At 44.0% G+C, this 22,414-nt stretch overlaps 2 long non-coding RNA genes across 2 annotated transcripts in view; one reads left to right on the top strand and one right to left on the bottom strand.

The window, feature by feature from the left end:
* Positions 1–9,226, top strand: part of LOC128347181 (uncharacterized) — a 15,290-nt gene extending 6,064 nt beyond the window's left edge. The window contains exons 3-4 of the long non-coding RNA XR_008317424.1: positions 3,352–3,552; positions 6,446–9,226. This is a non-coding gene — a long non-coding RNA (uncharacterized LOC128347181). The remainder of the gene's footprint in view (positions 1–3,351; positions 3,553–6,445) is intronic.
* Positions 7,747–22,414, bottom strand: LOC128347182 (uncharacterized). The gene is made up of 3 exons (XR_008317425.1): positions 22,188–22,414; positions 9,425–9,678; positions 7,747–8,457 (listed from the first exon to the last, which is right to left on the bottom strand). It is a non-coding gene; the product is annotated as an uncharacterized LOC128347182 (long non-coding RNA).

Below are 22,414 nucleotides of genomic sequence, written 5' to 3'. Positions count from 1 at the left end.
TGCAGAACTGGAAAGAACCCACCTCCTTCCCAATGAAAGTCAGGTCTATTGTCAGTTCCTCTACCCCATATTAATCTCTGTATTCATCTGCAATTGCTATCAGCTCATCTGGTGGTTATGCAGGGACGGGCCTTCTGTTTTTACCCTGGAACTCTGGAATGCTTTCCCTGCTGAAATAAGAGCCTCTCCATCTCTGACAACTTTTTAAAAGTCCCTAAAGACTCATTTTTTTCTCCTAAGCTTTTAAAATTGACTGTGTATTTAAATTGTTTTAAGGTTCTCATTTCTAATTTGTTTTATGTTCCGCCCAGAGACGGATGTTTGGGGCGGTCTACAAATTAGTGAAAGAAATAAATTTTATATCCAGGCCACATTACAGGCTGACTTCAAAATATGCTTACAGAACATTTGCTCCAAATGACTCATTAATGTGACATAACACATTTCCCTTTCCCCCACTGCCAGCTGCAACTCAGGGTTAGGAGGAAAGCCTTCTTAGTTTCTTGGTAGTGGAGGAGAGAGCAAGTATTCTTGGGTTTAGAGAAACCGCTGAAACCTGAAGCTTTCCCAGATGTCTTCATGGGATACGCTATCATTTTGTAGAGACCCTGGCCATCTAGTGCCGCCTCTGCCTCCTCTTCCTCCCACCACCGCCACCTTGTCCTCCCTCCCCCCCCCACTTTTCTCCATGGAGAGAAAACAACCCATCGACTGCTTGCCAGCACCCCACCTCCTCCACCTTGAGCAGCTACAGGGTCTCAAGGGAGCTCTCTGCAGAAAAATCCCCATCAAATTAAAAACAGATATAAAGATATAGACAGATACAAAGAAAATGAATGTAGAAATTAAAAATCCCATTAGGAACAGCTTAATGAGGTATGGGATCAGTACAAAAAATGGATAAGTCCAACATTGTTGCCGGTAGCTTCAATATTGAATACATATGTTCATGGAGAACTGCATACAAAACAATTTGATCAAAGGAGCAGGGGTGTATCTAGGGTAGGGCAGGCAGGGCATGTACCCCAGGTGCCACTTGAAGGGGGCACCATTTTTTAAAATTAATTTTTTTAAAAAATGGCTGCCGAAAACAAACAAAATGACCCCCCCTCACACAGACTTAAGGAAGCCCCCGAAGGGGCTACAGGTATTTTTTTTAAAAAAAAATATTAATATAAGTCACTGTAGACATATTCAGTTTGGCACTATGTACAGAGAATCAGGGCTTGTGAATACTGAGCTGAAGTTTATGAGCTAGGATTGTATTTATTTGCTCTTACTTTGCTTCTTATGATGAGTGAGTTAAATGTGATGTCTTTATAATATGGCTATTAATGGTGAGTTTGTCTTCGAATCAGTGTGAAATCCTTAGTATTAAGGCCCACTAGGAGTTTCTTGCTCTCTTTCTCTCATTTTAACTGTCTTTCTGAAATGCTAGAATATATTCCAAGCAGTGACACAGTTTACTCTGCGTATCCTTTAATTATTTTCAGAGTATCTGGGAAAAGTCAAATTCTCCATTTATTTTTAAAATTTATGTAATAGTGATGCTACAATGCATAGTAGAGAATTAGACAGGCACTTCTGTTTAGTTTTCCAAGTACACCTCCACATAGTCTTGGGGTATTTCATGAGCCCCAGCATACTGAAATTTGTAGTTTTCCAGCATTTTTTGGTCTGGCTTCATCCACTGGTGAATAATTTTTGAAATATTAAAAGATTAACAAGCTTGACTTGTATTTTTCAGCTGATATTATGGTAAAGTTATCTGAAAGATGGGTGTCAGATGTTTGGATGGGGGGCGCAATTTCAGTGCTTGCCTTAGGCACTATTTCCCCTAGATACGCCTCTGCAATGGAGAGTATACGATTTGCAGAGTCTTATGGCAGGAAGATAAAAAATGAAATCCTTTCAATGTTTAAGTCAAGAGTGGAAAGAAACTCCTTCCTGGTTACCATATTTACAGATTAACAGCATAATTCAGGAAGAAGTACAGAAGTAAGGTGGGAAATTAAGATATTTGACAGAAATGGAAATTTTAATAAAACTCAGAACACATGCTAAGCCTTATATATAAACTTCTATTGAAGTATGACTCAGAATCTGAAGGATTGTATGGTAAAATGGATGCAGAACTTAAACAGAACAATAGAGATGCAACAGTGGGAATTTCAATGGAAGGTGAATATAAAATTTACAGTGAATAGTACTTTAAGGGAAAATTGGTATAAAATATACCTGCGTTGGTATATTACTCCAGCAATGATTTCAAAGATGGACAATAACTACCCTGGAGATTGTTGGAAATGTATGGAGCAGACAGGCACTTTCTATCATATGTGGTGGACATGTAAAAAAGCTCAAAAATTTTGGAAAACAATACATTCCAAGATGCAGCAAATTTTGCATATAAACTTCCCTTTTCTCCTGGAAATTTTCGTGTTAAATTTTACTAAACAGGATATTCCTGCAAAATATGCTGAACTTTCTTTATATATGATAACAGCAGCAAGGATCCTTAATGCTTCCTGTTGGAAAACAAATTTGATTCCGACTTTAGATGACTGTCATCTCAAACTTTGGGAATATGCATCAATGGCCAAAATAACTGTATATTAAAAATAAATCTGAGGATTTTTTCTTTCAAGTGTAGGAACCATTTTTTCAATATAATATATCTCAGGAATTGGTACCCCATCCGAGATATGGCTTTTCTTTGTAGAGGAAATTAATGCAGACAGCAAGAATATTGTTGTTTCAGTTCTGTACTCAATAATGTGTAGAGTACGAGGAGTGGGAGGATATGTTGGCTGAAGGAATTAAGGTTGATGTATATAGACTATATTGAGAATCTTTGTAATTGCTGGGTTTGAGTATTCTGTTTCTTGTTTCTTCTTTTCTTCTTTCTCTTTGTTTATATCTTTTAAAAAACAATATTATAAAAAGAAAGAAGAAGAGATGAGGCCTTTGCTTTCTGAGGGACACCTACCTGGATCTAGTCCCACTTATAGGGTCAAATATTTGTTCTTTGGGAATGGCTGACTCATGAGCACAAGAATTGGGAAACGGAGCCGCACCCCTCTGCAAGAGCTTGGGATGTCACTCCTTTACTTCCTATTAGACTGCCCTTATTACCCAGGCATTTGGCCAATGAGTTGCCCTGGCTCTCCTTTTAGTGGTTGCAGGTGTGTCTGCTTTATTTTGAGGAAGTTGTAAGTGTAATTTTACCATTGTTTGGTTTTAACGTTGTTCACTGCCCTGGGGTCTTTGAACAAGTTTATATTAAAGTATTAATAATTCATACATACATATTACAAAAAAAATGACAGTTATTCCCCATCTGGTCCTTAGGTGGTGCTGACACGAGCAAATCAAGAACTGGTCTGATGTGCTTCAAAACGCAAAAGGGGGACCTAAAAGCTCCTCAAGAAAAATGCACTTTTGGAAGTGTCCAGCAGGTATCAAGCCTTGAGATGGGGTGAATTCCATCCATACACAGAGCTGCCACCACACATTTCTCCAGCACGATCCACTCCTGGATAACCGCCACAGGTATAATCACTCACACATTTACACCTCTGTGCTGCCACTAACTGTCTCTATTCAGATATATCCTCCCCCACCCCCACTCAACTGGCGATCCAATAAAAAGAATAAATATTTGGGAATGCAAAGCACACAAAAAAGAAATAAGATTCCTAACGCAAAGTCTGACTAAACATACTTTTTTCTACGCTAGATTCTGAAGCCCCCAAAGCCTGGGTTTCGTTTCCCCTTGAAAACTCACCAAAAATCTTGATGTGTTCAAGCCTCCTATAATCCTGTCTTTCAAGGATCTGCAGAGTCACCATCTGGGAAGTGTCACCCTCCGCACTCTCCTGTTCCACTTCGCCCTTCTTCATACCAGCATTCCCAGCAGCAGCCCTCATGTCCCACCCACCTGGTGGATTGATTGGTCAGCCTGGAGGTCACCAGCCTGTCAGTGAAGGACAGGGGTTCACTTCCTGTTGATCTTATTGGGGGTGGGGAGGATGGTCACCACAGTAGCATCTTCCCATTATCTGTCCTGAATGTCTGTGCTTATTAGCAATGAGCTGAAACAATCTCCACGAAAGCGAATTTATTCTTTATTTTAAAGCTTTTATGTGTTGCAATTCACATGTGATTCATGGTGATGGCTTACAGCAAAATATTAAAATGCAGCATCAATGTGTTGATTATCCAATGCATGGATAAGAAGATAATTTCTGCCTCACTCTGGAGGAGGATGAGGATGGTGGTAATGATAGAGGAGATTTTAGCTCAAGAAGGGTTTCTCTATTAAACTGTATTTTACCCTTCCTCCATAGCACTTCCAATGTTGCACAGCAAGGGTAGGTAGAGAAGGTAGATCAGGATTTGCTGGTAGATTTCTGGTTAATTGACTCTCAAAAGTTTAATAGCAAGCAATAGTGCACGTAAAAAAGACTAAACTTTGAGCCTTAGTGGCCAACATCCTGACCAAGGAAGCACATGCACTTCAGACTGCCGTGTGTGTGTGTGTGTGTGTGTGTGTGTGTGTGTGTGTGTGTGTGTGTGTGTGTGACAGGAGCCCTTGCACAAATCCCTCCTCTAAATCCCCTGCATGTGCACTGTTGTACATGGGGAATGTTGAAGTGCTCTATAATATGTGTAGGATACACATTGTGATATACAATGTGTAGGATACACATTGCTGAGAGTCAGTGACCTATTTCTGGCCTTACGGAGCATTTTTGTAGTGCTCCCCCCATGCTCAGTAGTGAACTCTAAGCATTCTTACACAACAGGATTCCCACAGGGGATTTGGGGGTTATGTGTGGGCTCCCGTTGCATCCCTGCAGTCCCTCAAGCAGATGCTTCCTTCGTTGAGATATCAGCCAGCATTCTTCACCTGTAAGATATGACTATGAATTGCTTGCTTTTGACCAGAACTTTGTGTGGTCTGCTGGCCAGTCTGGAGGGTTTTTTGTTAAAATTCCTGATTTGTAATTACTCAGATGCAGATTTGTTCTTGTATATGCAGGCTCATGAGGTGTCGTACAGTTGTAGGTATTTCTACATCCTGGGCCATCGCTTGGCATCTGGACCAGCCCTCCAGCCATTATTTTGTATCTGGTTCAGTTTGATGGATCTCAAGTTCTAGTAAAAACAAACCGCCTTGGGGTTGTTTTTAACGAAAGGCGGTATATAAATGCAACAATTAAATAAATAAAAATAATAAAATAAAAAATAGATCCCACAACTGTGAAGCCTGCCCTCTCCCGTCTCAGGATGTGCACATGTGTTCTCACAGATCATAAATGTGCATTAGCCATGAAAATAGCTGGTTAAAAGTCAAATTTTCTTCATGCTGACAGAAAGATTGTTATCTATAAAAGTTATAGTGCTTTGCTTCTGTTCAAGGACATGAAGTTTTTCCCTAGCAGATTTGAACTCCTCAATGAGTCTTCTAATTTCAGCACTGGAGAAGACAATCATGACTGCCTGGTTTTCCTCCCTTTTGAGGGGCTCAGTTAATGGGAGAACATGTTAGAGAATACCTTCAAGTGCATTTTGAAGACCTTTATAAAATAAAACATCTCTGGATGAAACTTCAACTGCATCAACTTGACCAATCAACGATTTTAGGAAGCGCTCACATTTCCTCCGTGTTTCCTGCAAAGTCCCTATTTTTGCCTGCCGTTCAGCCAACTCCTTTAGTTCTAGTTCAGTTGACTGAATCCCTTTCTTACTCGTCTTCATATAATCTTCAGCCTGCTGCTTCAGGGAGGAGATTCTCTTGGCTTCTGCAGAGAACCAAGAGATGTCCTCTGCACACCGAGTGGCTGCATTTTCAGTTTTCTTCTTCTCTTCTTTTGCATGTTTCAGTGCTGCTTCACCATAACCAATCATTGCAGCACCGGGAGAAATTATGCAGATATTTATTCAAAATATAGCGGCGGCGCCCCCCCCCCCCCGCCACGTTGTTGGTTGACATGCTCCGCAGAAGCGTGAGTGGGTCTGCAGTGCTCACATTACACCACAGAACTCATTAACCATTACTTTAGAATGGTGGCTAGTAATATAAGTACATTGTCTGCTCCTAAATGTTAAATTTAAAATGTTTTTGTTTGGCTCTCAGCTTCACCCTCCCCTCCCCACTCCCGACCCCATCCCTTGCCTTTTAGCCTGAATAGTCAGATAGTTTTAAATTGTCTTGAATTGTTTTAACTATTACATTGTCTTTTTAAAAAGAACTGCCTTGAATTTATGATTTGGTAGTATAAAAACGTAATAAATAAATAATGTCTTATCCCATCAGTCTTTCCCAGTCTCCATTTCCCATATTTTATAGCAATACAGTATATCATTTTATAAAACGCTGCCACTCTTTTTGTGCCTCAAGATTATTTTATATGCATTTTCTACTATTCTTGTCTTCTAGTGAGCAGGATTTTGGAGGTCTTCAGAGGGAGCCCCATGTATGTGCAGGAGGACTGCAGTGTTCCAAGGAGGTTTGTTGCGAGGAAGCAGCTACAAGGGAGAAGACATGCACCTAACCCACAATGCCTGGCCACTAGGCATATAAAGTCATACAACATATCATGAACATTGCGGGGGTGGTGAACTCATTTCCAGATATTTTAGTCCATGAAAAAAGTAGCGTTTTTTAAAGGCATTACATCCCTATGGCCCCAACTCCAGGATAGGCGCTCAGTAGAATTAATTCCCTTCCCACTTTTCTGGGTTTGTTTTCCTCCAACAGACACCTTCAGCATTTTATGGCTCCTGGAAGCCACTGAGCAGGGTGGTGAAATATAATCAATTGAATATCGAGACTAAACTGTTAAGATACAAGCAACCAATGTTTGCTTTCAAGCAAAATTCCATTTTCCACTGATTTGTTCCACAAGCACAGAGGTGGTACTCCATACAATTCTGTATCTCACCTAAAGAGAGTCTCCGTTTTTCTTTTCTTTTAAAAAAGCTACTAGCATTTAAGACTATGATTATGCAATGTGTAGTGGAATCTCAAAAGACTGGGATGGAGAGAAGAGAGGCCAGAGCAGGATTTCCGGTGGACAAGGTAGCGAAACATCAGTACCCTTCATAACTCATTGCAACTCCCCTACAAGTAGCGGAAGGAAAAATACATTATGCAAAAATGCAAGTGTTCAAGCGAATTCAGCTCATCTAAAATACTTTTAGTGGCTGACATGATGGGGAGCCTTCTGTTGATGTTAGAGACCTGGCCAGGGTTGCTGTGCAACTTAAGACAGCCCCAATGGTGCAATGATGGTGCTGCCATGGAATGACTGTAAACTGCTTCCAGGCAGCAGTGCAGTGCTCCAGTGGTTTAAAGTCATTCCGCAGCAGCCCTGTCATTGCACCATTGGGGTTGCCTTTTGGGAGACTGCTCATGATGTTGGCCAATGTCTCTAGTGCAATGTATGCAGCCTTTGTGGCGATGAAAAGGGTCTGGACCCCATGTTGAGCTGAAATGGAAACTAACTTTAATCTTCCCTTTCCAAAACCTTCCCTATCTCTCCACACAGTGCCACCTGGTAGCGATGAATGATATACAACTATTACCACAGCCTGGACTACTCTTTTGTAGCTTACGTATCAGCAAGAAGTCACTCACCAGAGATTGTTCTGAGAATAGGGATGAACAACAGCCCAATGCCAATGTTTCTGAGCTCTTGATTTTCACTGATTTCCTCTTGCTTTTCTGATATTTGCTGCTCCATTTCTTTATGATTTATTTGAATAATTTCCAACATCTTTATGCACTGCTCTTCAGAGTTTCTATATGAATCCAGTTGGATCTGCACTTGAGGGAGATGCTGTGTCTGTGCTCTTCTCTCACCCTCCAAAGTGTTCACTCTTGCACTTAGCTCCACAGATTTGGCATCAGCAGCCTTCAGCTCTCCATCTAGCAGCTGCAAGGCAGTATTCATGTCTTGCAATGCTCTCACAATATGAGCCCGCGTATTCTTTGACATGTTAGAGTCTGTTCTGGTTTCCAGCAAGCTCTGAACAAAGTTCACAAGTTCTTGCATTCCAGACTGGAAATGGGGGTGGACATTCGAGAAAATCTCAGTGCTTTCAAAGGAAGATGAACTGGCCATGATACAAGGAATCCTAGGGGCAGAATAATGGACAGCAAGTCACTTTGGAACTAATAAGAAACATGTGTTATAAGATAATTGTGGGCTCACATGGAACAGGAACATAGAAAAGATCCAGAAAAGCTGAGGAAAAGGTGCTTAGGGTGGGCATGATAAAGGTTTGTAACAAGAATCTGGAGAGAGCAGGCAGAGGGCTGTATCATACCTTTTTGTCTGGCTTCTTTCTTCTGTGATGTCTAAGAGAGAGAATGTTGCTCTTGGTCAGAAGGACATCAGAGCAAAGGTTAATTCTTCCCAGTAGAAGGCAGGGCTAAAACAAATGTGCCTGGAGAGAAAGAGAGGAGACAAGGAACTCACTTCATGCTGTCTTTTCCTTTCCACTCCCTCAAGGTTTCACTGCCCTAAACCCAAGACAATAGACTTCTCCATGAACTGCCTTCAGTTCTCTTCAGGGGCTATGGTTTTTGGAGAGTGTTTTGTTGTAGGGGTGTACAAGTACAAGATTGCTATTTGAAAGTAAAATTTAACTGACAGGTAGTATTAATAGACAAAGCAATAAGTTAGCTGCCACAGAAGGCACTTGGGGCTTTATTTAGCAATTTTTTAAAAATGAACAAGAAGTGAACATAGAGATGTGAAGGCCTGGAACAAAAACAGCTTAAAAACCCCACAGGTTTAACCACCCTCCAAAATAAGAGACACCCCCCCCCAAAGGGAAATAAATGGTTATTGTTCCCTGGTTGTTTTCCAGGCCTTCGCATCGTCTTAAGTGAGCATTTTTTATATCTTATATAATTCATAGTGATTCTGCTATCACAGTTAGTCCCCATTGGACTAACCCTAATGTTGCCACATCCTTCCCCCAACACACACACTAAATTAGTGCGGAACATTATAGAAGCATGTACACATCCTTTGACACCCATGAGCAGCCAGGTTAGGAAGTCCGTGCCTGTTTTCCTTGTCAAGCACGCACACACTAGATGCCTTAGCTTACCGACTAAAAGTTATTAAATGAAATCCATTGCTAGGTTAATCTTACCACTGTGCTTCACTGCCTTTCACTGCAGTGCTGGCCAGACACTGAATTTTTTTTTTTTTCAAGTCACGATCCGTACTTGTCAGAGAGTAGAGTGTTGCTCTTCATATGTGCAGCACATGCATCTCACCGGTGGGAAAGCTGTAAATCTCACTGGGCACCTGAGAGCCCTCTTTCATAGTTTAGACTGTCCAGAAAAGAGGTGGACAGATAAGGGGTAACCTTGCAATTGGTCCAAAATTTCATCACTTACTACTTCTTCCCCCACTTCCAGTCCGAGTGTCCCAAACACGTTTAATAACTGATCACATGCCATGCCATCTTCAAGTCTGCTGCGCGCTCTTCTAATATGTGGACCATCCATATGTTCTCTTGGGTTCCTTATCTCCCCTTAACATGCATGGCTTATACTTGGTTCAAAACAGCTTGTTTACTTGTCCCTGTTGGGAATTCTCTCTGGTAAGAGATACCCTTCTATTACAGCAGAGTCCATGGAGGCACAACACACTGGAGGGAGAGAAAGTGAAATAAACGCTGTTCAGGCAGCAAACACAGCCTGAAATGAGGGGGGAGCTCGCTTGGTTTCAGAGTTGAGAGGTGAGCCAGGTGATGCCCCCTTTTTGAGGTTATTTATATGGCACTTGAAAAGGAAAAGGAAAAGGGGGTACTCTTCCCTCCACCCTCCCTGCTGCCAGCCACCAACTCTGCACCCCATCCTGCCGTGGCAGCTGCAGTTTTTATCGGCAAAGAGGGGGATTTCCCCTCACACACCCCCTCCCTGCAGCCACTGCCGCCACCCAAGAGGCATGGTGAAATTTGAGGAGCCCCAAAAGTTGCCGCTCCTCAATTTTTGCCGCCCTAGGCAGGCGCCCCCACTGCCTATGCCTTAATCTGCCTATGGCGCCGAGTCAGAATCCCTTCCTTTCCTCTTAGATAATAGATGGAAACATATATCTATATCTATATCTCCCTACCTATTCATTAGATAGGTCTTTAGATAGGTTTAGGTCTTTCCTATCTAAAAGTTTTCTTCACCAATAAATACTTAGTATTTAGTTCTACAAGAATCTCCATGTGTCTTCTCTAAATAGCTGCAACAACTAAACTCTGCATTCTACTCTGTGACTGAAGTGGGTAGCTTCTTTAGTGCTCTGCTAATTATGTGGGGGTAAAAATTAAAACTCCCAACCAGGGGCTTAGCAAGGTTGGAGTGGGCCCAGAGACAAGATTATAAAATGGGGCCCCTGTCCCTGAAGCTCAGCTCATGAAGTAAAGAAATCTTAAATGAGGCTGAATAGTGGTAACAAAAAGCATAGTAAATTGGAGAGAGAGAGAGAGAGAGAGAGAGAGAGAGAACATAATCCTATATAGAACATCATCCTAAATTATTTTTTTAAAGGTTTTGTAAAATTGTGGACGATACAAGTCATTTAATGGTCCTAGAGAAAGACCTGCTGTTCTGGTAGCTCCAGTTCTTAACACTCACATCAATTTCGGAGGATGACTACAACTGAGGGAAGCCCGGGCGGGTGCATGGCTGGGGGAGTCATGTGAGGCAGTGGGCCCCCAGACAACTGCCTCCCCTTGTCCTATTATAGTTATGCCACTGCTCTCAACATGTAGATTGTAGGAAGCAGGGACAGAAGCCAGAGGCTGAGGGTGAGAAGCTTTAACATGAAGAGGTAGATCATAGGGATGGTGCAAGCAAGAGGGCAGATGAGTTGCTTGCTCTCTTGTAGCATGAGAGAGGAAACGACCTTCTGACTTCTCGCCAGCAGGAGCCGGCAGGAAGTGACAGGTGGGCAACAGAAGCAAGAGGAGGAGCAGGAGTCAGGTGGGGTGGGGGCAGCAGCCATGATGACCACATAAAAAGGAGGTGGCAAGGCAGGGGGTGGTGCAGAGCAGCCAGTGCTGCTGGGCCCCCACATGATAATGGAGGGGGGGGCAGCTGCTTGTCGGGGTGGTGGGTGGAGAGGCCTCATGCAGTGCAGAACATGGGCTGCTACAGGGCTTCCTTCCTACGCCACGGATTCAGAATGTCGGAAGCCAAATAATTGAAGACTCAAATAATGTTTTGGGTCCTTCTCTGTGAATAAAGGGGTAGCTCTGCATTCCGGTATCTCTACTAACCAACCCCAGATGATGCACACCATCCCTTTAGAACTTTGCAGAGGCAGCCTCTTCAAGCGTGCCATCCAGTACTGCGAGATCCCCTCAAGCGGTGGGTCTCTCCTTTAAGGGACGCAAAACAAGGGAAGAATTGGAGAAAGAAAAGTGAGAGCTGATTCCTCCAGTGGGAGCTGCTACCTATCCAGAAGCGGTCTTGCACTGAGATCTCACCTGTCTGAAGCCAAATAAGAAACTTAAAGGTTTTGAGTGCCTCTATATGTGAATAAAGGAGTATGAACGTAGGATGCTGCCATATACCAAGTCAGACCATATGTCCATCTCGCTTAGTATTGTCCACACAGACAGGCTACAGCTTCTCCAAGGTTGCAGGCAGGATGGAATCTCTCTCAGCCCTATCTTGGAGATTCTGCCAGGGAGGGAACTTGGAACCTTCTGCTCTTCCCAGAGCGGTTCCATTCCCTGAGGGGAATATCTTGCAGTGCTCACATGTGCTCTCCCATTCAAATGCAACCAGGACAGACCCTTCTTAGCTAATGGGAGTGGGACAAGTTATGCTTGGTGCCACAAGACCAGGTCTCCTTTTCTCTTTTCTCTTCTCTTCTCTTGCTCTACATCCTGGTAACTCTGCTAACTCAGTGCGCTGTCCAGGACTGCATGTTTCCAATATAGCAGAACCTCTATGCACAGTCTTGTATTGCTCCAATAACAGCTGGGAAGGTGTGTGGGGAGCACTGGGAGATGTAGTCCTTTCCCTATAGTGCTCTGTGGGGAAAACTTTGAAAGGACCACACCATCCAGTCCTCCCTATGCACTTTCTCAGCCATGGCTGGGAAGTACATGAAGCAGTACAGGACTCTATTTCCCATAAAGGAAGCAGAGCCCATGAACTAGAAGTGTACAGGATTGCACAGGGTTGGGTGCACTAGAAACAGCCACATTGCACAGTTCCAAAGAAGTTGTGCACATATTCAGCTTCAGATAGTCCAAAGCAAAGTCCTATTATTTGGCTATTTCAAGGGTTTTCTTTTATTTTTAGCCTGTTCAACCTGAGGATGTGGACAGAATCCTTAGATCATTGGGTTCACCCACTTGCACACTTGATCCTTGCTCTTCGTGGCTAAAAAAGTTGCCATTAAGTTTTTTCCTGCGACCATTATACCTGGGGCCAGGGAGGGCTGGTGGTGGGGAGGCAGGACACAACCTGCCTTCCCCCATACAACTGACAGCTCACCTGCACTCTGCTGTGCCATGCATCCACACAATTGGCACAGTAGAGATGTCCTTATCGGAGATCCAAAGGAGGCAGCCATCCAGTATCCCACAATGCATTATGTGGACAGTGGAGAGGCTGCCTACATCAATACATCAGCTCCCTGTCCCTGACCGCTCTATAGGCAGCACTCACTGGTGGAGAACAAGCCGGGCTGATGGAAGGTGCTGCAAACAGCCCCGATCACGCACATGATTGGGGCTGTGAGGTAAGATGGGGCTTGCTCCCTCTTACCTTGGTTAAGACCAAAGTACAACTGTTGGGTAGCCCTCATCTGGAGCACTAGGGTAGGAGTGGGTCCCATGGTTCCACACGAGCCTCTCTACTCTGGTTTTCCCAACTCCTGCCCAGCTTTGACTGGTCGTGTGAACAGCCTTCTTGTGTCTTATTGTACTACATTGTATTTTGAAAATTTTTGTAAGCTGCCATGAATTCAAAATGTGAAGAATGGTACCATATAAATCTTAAATGAAATGAAATGAAATGAAAATAAAGGACATTGACATAAAATATGTTAGCAGCTCTGGCTTTCCACGCTTCCCTCACATTCACCAGAAAAATAATTTGTAAAGTGGTGGGTTAATCATGGAAAGCAAGAGTGGGCCAGCAGATGGCACTGTGAGGAACTTGTGAGGAACGTGCTGCCCTTGTGACCTCCCTGTGGGATCCTGCAGGGAAAAGACAAGGATAACCTGTAGCGATGTTTGGATGCTCTGTAAGCTCTCACTTTATACTTACTTGCAAGCTCTTTTCTCAATACTTTTTATTGCCCTCTGGAAGAGCCCCTGAGGTGTGCATTTGTTTTATAACAAATGGAAAACCAAAATGAACGGGGTTCATTAACTTCATTTGTTACAAATAAAGCAAACAAATGCCATCGCCACAAACAAGTTCCAAATGGCACATTCATTTATTGTCCTTCTTGTTCATTCTCCCCATCCATTTCCCCCTCCTCAGGCAGCCAGAACAGGTCAGATGGAGGCTGGTGGGATGGATCATGTGACTTGCTTCTGGGGGGCCCTTTGAGGCAGCGGGCCGGAAGACAACTGTCTCCCCTTGCCTAATGGACAGTACCTCCCTGCACATTCCTCAGGGCAATGATTTATTTTGTTTTGTTTATGGTACTGGGCAGTTTGAAAGTTTGGCAGTGGGCGGGGGTAGGACTTTAAGAGTGGGGGAGGGTGCACTTACCCCCTCCTCCCGCTCCCCCCCCCCAAAAAGCTGGAATCCTGTAAAATCTTTTAGGGCGGTAGCATACCTCCCTGCCACCCCTTCCCCTCTGTGGCCGGAAGTGGCCGGAAATACCGGGCACGCATGCGCTCGCTGGGTGCATGCATGTGCACATCACACATGCCCAGCGTGAGCACACGTGCCCGATAATTCCAGCCACTTCCGGCCAAAGAGGGGAAAGGGTGGCTGGGAGGTACACTGCCTCCCCGAAAGATTTTACAGGACCCCAGAGCTGGCGAGGGAAAGTGGGGGGAGGGGATAATTGCACCCCCCACCCTTAAAGTCCTACTGGTCCCCACTCCTTTGAGCCACCCCTGCCTGGTTCCGTGCACCTCCCTAGCCTGGGCAAGGTCTGGAACCTACCTGCGAGAATGACATGTTTCTATCTTCTGGGGTTTGGTTTGGGAGTTTCACTTCAGTCCGTGTGTGAGTCTGTGAGGACTTGCGGTTTGCAAGCATCTCAGTGTCTTAGCTTGCTGTGACTCTCATCTTGAGAGGCACAGACTCTATAAAGTCTTATTCCCCATGCTTTCCAAAGAGAGAGTTTTCCCAGAAAGTAATAAATTTTCCAGGGTTTTTATTTTTTATTTTTTGGTAGGTCTGGAACCTACCTGTGAGAATTTTACAATCTCAGAAGTGGGGAGAGCAAAGTAGGAAGCATCATATAATTATATGCGTCCCCTCTCCTAGAGTTGCCATATTCTGGCTTTCCAAATCCAGGTGCCTATTTTGCATATTTTGCATATTATAAAAATTGGCTTGAAAATAATTTTTGAGCAGAAATAGCGACTGCACGTTTTGCTCCATAACTCCACTTCTACAAGGTTTCTAGACCTTAGCTTCTCCCTCACTCCCAAACTTTCCTTTAAATGAAAGCTGAAATCCAGGTGAATCTGGGTGGGCTAAGCAATCTGGGTGAGAAGCCTAAAATCTGGGAATCCCAGGGGGGCATGGCAACTCTCTCCCTGAAGGATGCTTTGAGATAAAAATGAAAAGTTTAGGAGGAGATCAAATCACTGATTCCTGCTTCCAGCTGCTTTAGCCCTAAGACCTAGTTCTCACTTGGAGAGGTCTGAGCTGCATTTCTTCAAACTGCAAGTGGGGGATCAGAGGACTGGATCTTCCTCCTTTCAAACAACAACAATCACCTCTCTAACATGGAAAACCAGTGTTTTCTCCTTGACACTTAAGAAATTTTTGCCTAGACACCTAGAAGTTTTCACATGGGGCTTTTAAAGCCCAGAATGGAGGGTGTGCGTTCACATATCGGACAGATTTACCCCAAAGTCCCTATGAACTATCAGGGAACTCTTCACACACAATTCAGGTTTTTCACTGCACATTAGAGTACAAACCGATTTATATCCAGGGTAAAACAAAATCCACTTTTTGCATCTTTTTTTGGGGATAACTTTGAGTTCTCAGTAAAGCCTCCCCAAAAAATTGCTGTAAAGCCTACTGTGTGGAGTGCTCCCTAGTTTGTTTTTAGTTACAGAATCATACAACATTAGAGTTCGAAGGGACCTTGATGGTCTTCTAGTCCAGTGGTTTGCAAAGGACAAGTCACAGCCAAGTACTTGGTTGTGGGATATTAGACACTGGTTCCCTTCGATATTAAAGATTTTATGACCCATCACATTAGATAAGTGACACTTAGCCAGTTCCTCTTCAGTACAGTATTTAAAACATTTTATAAGTAATGTCTATCTCTAATGTTTCAGTTAAAATATTAAGTCATTCAAATAGCATGTGTTGTTGCCCTACCGTGATTTTATGAAAACTCTTATGAAAAGAAATTATTCTTTTGGGTCATGGGCATAAGTCGTTCAACAGGGTTGCAAGAAAAGAAGTTTGAAAATTGCTGGTATAGTCTGTCTCCCTGCTCAGAACAGGAAATTGCTACAGTGTGGGCTCCCACTTCCTGTTTGAAACAATGCGGCTTAGACAGTTTTATCACCTCAGCTTTCCCAGCCAGCTGGCTTTATCACAGGTTTTCTGCAAGGCTTTTCCATGAGTTCGAAGTCCCCCACCCCAACAACGCAAAAAGTGTAATTTTTACCCAGGATATAAATCAGGCTACACTCTAATGCATGATGAACTCGGATTGTGTGTTTGGTGTTCCCCGATAGCTCGCAGGGACCCGGGCGTAAATTTGGCCAATATGTGAACACACATCTCCATTCTGGAGGAGATGCAAACTAAAAGCTGGATGTGAAAAGGTTCCATAAGCTAGACCTGGACTGCAAACTTGCCCTTCCAGATGTTGTTCAACTATAACTCCCGCCAGCCCCAGACACAATTTATTCTTAACATAAGAACAGTTCTGCTGGATCAGGCCCAAGGCCTATCTAGTCCAACATCTTGTTTCACACAGTGGCTCATCAGATGGTTTGAGTTCAACAACAGCTGAAGGGCCAAGCTTGTCCAAGCCCTGAGCGAGACCTAAGACTCCTGGGAGGAAAATGGGTCTAATGACTTACAAGGATGAATCAGAGAAGACTCCCGAGTTCTTTTCAAGGAGAACAACTGGGTCTTAAGTGGTTAGGGTGAGTGAGGACAGGAGCCGAGATTCCTGGGCCCTTCTGGAGAACAGTAAGCAAAGGGAAGGATAGCTTTCTGGATTTCTCTGGGAGCAGAATGAAGCCGAATTGATTTAAAGATGGAAAGGTTAAGGTGGGATCTCATGGGTTTGAAGGGATGCAACTGGAAAACAAAAACCCTTAGGTCTTGCAGGAGAGGGGGAATGCATCAGCTCTCTATACCTGATCATTTCTCTCTTTACTTATTCACTGCCTAAGGTATCCAGCACTTCCTAGAAAAGCAAGTACAGCAGTCGTACAATTTGCAAGTTTCCTTCTTAAGGTCAAGTACATCTGCAGCAGAATCCAGGAATAAAGCTTTTTCTAGAGTATATCACTTTAATCTGTAGGTGGAGGTTACTATGTCTGAATGCTTCTCTATTTGTTTTAAAAGCCCTTGAGAGGGGTGGGGGAGCTAGCATGTTAAGCAGAAGGAATTAGTTTTGTTTTCTTCCTGGATTGCTTTTTTCCCTACGTGCATGGAGTAGCACTTGAACATAAACTCCTTCCTATGGCTTGAAGTGGTGAAGTACTATCTCTTGATTCTGCAACTGTACATGTAAAACTTGGCCCCTGGGCTGGTTTACACCTGCAGGAGCTTTCTCAGACAGTAGGCTTTACCCCAAGTTTGAATTTGTCCCAAAAAACTGATGCAAAACATGGATTCTTTTATAACCCCAGACATTTTTTGCCCCTCTCTCTGGGGCAGCCATTCCAGTGGTGGTGGTGAATCGACCAAGATTAGGTACTGATAGATCAGCATGTTATATTAGGGGAAGGGAGTTTAGTAATGATGGTTACTAAACCGTGGTTTCCCCCTCAATCAGGCCTTCTACCTCTTTAACCTTGGAGAGCAATGCCTTCAACCCACAGAACCTTGCCATATTACTTTGTAATGCCAGGTCAGTCCAAAATAAGCTTGAGATCATCCATGATTTGACCTTGGATGAAGGTGCCGACCTGGTGTGCATTACGGAGACCTGGTCGGGAGAGGCTAGTGGCCCAGTTTGGTCCCAGCTCCTCTCAGTGGGTTACTCCATGGTGGAGCAGGTGAGAGGATGTGGGCAGGGAGGTGGGGCGGCTGTGGTCTATAAGAATACTATCTCCCTTATCAGGATCCCTGTTGCCAGGGAGTTGGGCTATATTGAATGTGTGTTCCCAAGTCTAGGGACCAAGGATAGGTTGGGACTTCTGTTGGTATACTGACCACCCTGTTGTCCAACAGAGTCCCTAACTGAGCTGACGGACCTGGTTGCTGAGTTGGCATTGGAGTGGACCAGGTTGTTGTTGGTGAGGGACTTCAATGTCCATTTTGGGACTGGGTTGTCAGGGGCAACTTAGGAGTTCATAGTGGCCATGATGATTATGGGCCTATCCCAAGTGGTCTCAGGACTGACGCATGATGAAGATCACACGCTCGGTCTTTTGCTCTATGGGAAGAATGCCAGAGTTCCATTATAGGAACATAGGAAGCCGTGTTCCACCCAGTCAGACCATTGGTCCATCCATCTAGCTCAGTATTGTCTACTCGCAGCACTCCCCCCAGCTGTCAACGCATGCCGGTGCCGGCAGCACTCTCCCCCAGATGCCCCATGTGGTACCAGCTGGGGGAGAGCGCCACAGGCATGCACCTACTTGCTCTCCTCCATGTTAAAAGGACTGTGGAAGCCCTCAGTTTTAAAGGGATTGTGCTGCGATTCAGACGCCAAATCACATTTCGAGCACATTCCAACCTTCCAGACGTACCTTAACTCCCACTCACCCGCCAAGCTTACTCAGGGGAAAATAGGTGTACATCAGGCACACACACACACAAATGTTGGTCAAGCTCAGCGTTGACAGCTTGCCCCATATGTCCTGTTGACTCTGGAGCACTTCATTGCTCAAAGACAGAATAAGCAATGCACGGAAGGGGGGAAAAATACTGTCTCAAATTCACTTTATTTTACCTGCATATGCTAGGATCCCTAGCATGCTGGTAGTACTACTTAGGAGCTGTCTTGGTTCAAATCATAGTAATCTATTGCAGTTTGAACTTTTGCCACAGGATGGTGCTGCCCTATAGAAACCGGCGAGTAAGGGCCGAATGACAGAGTGTACCTGCAGCCTTAAACTGATATTTATTCCCTCTCCCCAGAGCACTTTGGGAGCTGTAGTTTTGTCTGTGTGTGTGAGGGTGTGGGTGGGGGGTTAAGGCTGTCTGAGACAGAATTCTTAGCAGTGTTCCCAAACAACTGTTCACAGGGTTCACTAGGGGAAGCCATGACACTTAAACCAAATCAGATGTGTAGTGTAGATGTGTCCTCTGACAATAGTTGAAATAAACTATTTCAACACAGAATCTCCCTACTCCTACATTTGTCTGTGTGTGGGGAGCTGGGGGCCATATTCCTATGCCACCGGATCAGTGCAATCCCATGTTCAAATAAATGCACGACAGTCTCCCTCGAGTTATTGGGGCTATTTTCACACACAGGCAAAAAGAGGCTAAGGAAGCCCAGCCAAGCAAGTACGTCTCTGGAGCCTGCCTTAAGTGCTCCCTTAACCTCTCAGATCCTTACCTGCTCTCTGCTGCCCCATGCAGCTTCCTGCTGTGACTGTACTCCCCCAAGAACCCCTGTGTGGTGCCAGCACACACATGACATCTGCACATGCACAGATGCCATGTGCCCACTAGCACTGCACCTACTCGCCACTCTCCCCCCCCACCCCAGTGGCAAACTCGTTCGGACATTGTCTAAACTGGTTCAACACTGAACCTGTGCACGAGCCTCAGTTCGTACACATCCCTAGCAAGCATCCACAACATTACTCCACTAATGTCAGCCTGTGGAAATCACGATTTGGCCAGAGATAAAAAATCACCGCATAGAAGAGGAAAATAAGTATCCTTCCCTACACCACTCCCCTCACACAGATTTGTTCTGCCAGACTGCTGGGTGCTCAAAAACATTCAGTTCTACAAAATGGCTGTCATAAGACTCTGGATAAGACACTGCAATTTGAAATATTACACAGAGTAAGAGCATTTCCATTATATTTTAATTAGGGTTGCCAACTTTAAGGGAGAAGCCCAATTTTACAAAATATGGGCAAGCTATTGTCAGCGAAGCTGCAGGTTAAAAATTCTCAGCACTTGTATGGTACTTACATGGCTACAGAGTGCTCCACATCTACATTATTGTTGTAATCACAACATAAGAACAGCCCTGCTGCATCAGGCCCAAGGCCCATCTAGTCCAGCATTCTGTTTCATACAGTGGCCCACCAGATTCCTCTGGGGAGCCCACAGGCAAGAGAGTTGTGCATGCTCGCTCTCCTGCTGTTGCTCCCCAGCAACTGGTATTGATAGGCATCTTGCCTCTGAGGCTGGAGATGGCCCACAGCCACCAGTCTAGTAGCCATTGATAGACCTGTTCTCCATGCATGTCTAAACCCCTTTTAAAGCCATCCAAGCTGGTGGACATCACATCCCATGGCAAGGAATTCCATAGATTAATTATGCACTGTGTGGAAAAAGTACTTCTGCTTGTCGGTCCTAAATTTCCCAACCTTCAGTTTCATGGAGTGACCCCTGGTTCTTGTGTTGTGAGACAGGAAGAAAAATTTATCTCTGTCCACCCTCTCTACTCCATGAATAATTGTATACCTTAAAATTGATCATGTGTCCCCTTAGCCACCTCTTTTTCAAGCTAAAGAGCCCAGATGCTGTAGCCTAGCCTCATAAGGAAGGTGCTCCAGGCCCCTGATCATTTTGGTTGCCCTCTTCTGCACCTTTTCCAGTTCTACAATATCCTCCTTAAGATACGGTGACCAAAGTTGTACGCAGTACTCCAGATGTGGCCGCACCATAGATTTGTACAAGGGCATTATAATATTAGCATTTTTATTTTCAATCCCCCTCCTAATCCTTACAAAGAACCCTGTAAAATAGGTTAGTACTACACTTACATTGCGGAGGGGGGACTGAGAAAGAAATAGTAAGTGGCTTGCTTAAAGCTACCTAGTGAGTTAATGGTAGAGGCATGATTTGAAACAGGAGCTGTCTTGTTCACAGCTGCCCATTTGCTTAGTGACTATGCTACACCATTAAGGACATGAAGGATGTTTTCTGTCTCTTTTAGTTTTGTATTTCACCATTATAGAGAATGAAATAGAAAAATATTAAAGCCTTCTAATCATGAAGGGTAGCTTTAAAATGTAAGTTGTCCTAGAAAGGCACCAATACCCAAATCATCTATATGTACATTTAAATTGATAAATTAAACGAGGGATGTATCAAGTGGAGTGCCCCAGGGCTCTGTTCTGGGCCCTGTGCTGTCCAACATTTTCATGAATGACTTGGAGTGGGGAGTCAAGAGAATGTGTATCAAATCTGCATACGACACCAAGCTTGTGGGGGCAGCAGGGGGACAGCTAACGCTTAGAAGATAGACTCTGGACAGGCTTGAATATTGGACCCAAACCAACAAGATGAAGTTCAACAGAAAGAAATGCAAAGTCCTGCATTTGTGTAAGAAAAATTAAATGCCCAGGTACAGGATGGGGGTGGGGTGGGGTGGGGTGGGGTGGGGTGGGCAGAGATCTGGTGGGGCAGAGGTACATATGAAAGGGACCTAGATGGTTCAGTGGACAAGTTGAACATGAGCCAGCAGTGTGATGCAGCTGCCAAAAAAGCATAAATGCAATCTTGGCTCGCATTATCAGATGCATAGTGGCCAGCTCACAAGTAGTAACAATTCCACTCTGTTTTGTACCGATCAAACCTCACTTGGAATATTGTGTCCAATTCCAGCCTTGCATTTCAATGAGGACATTGGTAAACTGAAACAGGGTCGGAGGAGAGCAACAAAGACGGTTGAAGGAGCTTGGTACGTTTAACCTGCAGAAGAAAAGACTGAGGAGAGATATGACAGCCATCTTCAATGTCTAAAGGTCTGTCACACAAAAGGAGGAGAGGACTTGTTCTAAATTGATCCTGAGGGCAGGATTAGAACCAATGGGTTTAAAATGGCAAGAAAGCAGATTTAGGCCAGGCACTAGAAAGAACTTCTTAACTGTAAGAGCTGTTTGATAGTGGAGACAGTCTGCCTCGTGCAGTGGTGGGCTCTTCTTCACGAAAGGTTTTCAAACACGAGTTGAACTGGTACATCTGTAGCAGTTCCCTGCACTGAGCAGGGGTTAGAAGGCCTCCAAGGTCCCTTCTAGAAATGCAAAATTTCCAGAAATTATGAAATCATGAAAAAAACACCCTGGGGGTTGTTGGGCGGGGGGGGCGGGGGAATTAAATTTTGGGGGAAACTGAAATATATGCATATTTTGTGTTACCAATGGACTGCAATCTGCTGAACTCCAAGGAATTCAATATCTCTACAAGCCAGTTTCTTCTATTTTCAACATTAACTTTTTGCCTGCTTCTCATAATTAGTCAAAAACTGTTTAAGAGAAGTAGGCAAAAAGTTAAAACTGGCTTAGATACAATATAGCGCCCTTCCAATTGAAGAGTGGGGCAAGCACATTCACCCCATGCATTCCAAAACAACGTCCCTGCTTCTACCAAGCTCACAGAGGCGCCATCACTATTAATGATTGTGTCATTGCTGCAGTGATGAGCTTCCTGTCACTTTCAGAAAAATGAAAGGGGGAGGTGAAGGCTTCTGAAATACAATTTTGCCACAAGAAGCTTTGTCTAATCAATCTCATTTTCTGAGCTATCATTACCAGCAGTTTCTTCTGCTTTTGATCCTTCAATTTTATCATCTTAATTAGATATGAAAACTGAATTGTCTGGATTGAGACAAGCCTACCTTTTCACATTTTCATTCATTTATTGATCTGGTATATTTCCAAATATAGACCAGTTTCTTTCACATACTGCAAAAGATGGAGGAATTTGAAGCAAGCAAGAAGCTTGGGAGAGTAAAGGCCAGAACAGCTCTCCTTATATTTATTTATTTATCATATTTCTATACCACCTGATATGTACATCTCTTATAAGTATATTGTTACCAGCTGAGCTTATTCTGCCTGTTCC

The sequence above is a fragment of the Hemicordylus capensis genome, chromosome 2, assembly GCF_027244095.1.
Source record: "Hemicordylus capensis ecotype Gifberg chromosome 2, rHemCap1.1.pri, whole genome shotgun sequence".
NCBI classification, from domain to species: domain Eukaryota; kingdom Metazoa; phylum Chordata; class Lepidosauria; order Squamata; family Cordylidae; genus Hemicordylus; species Hemicordylus capensis.
The sequence above is the reverse complement of the archived record's forward strand: the minus strand, read 5'-3'. Positions and strand labels throughout refer to the sequence as shown.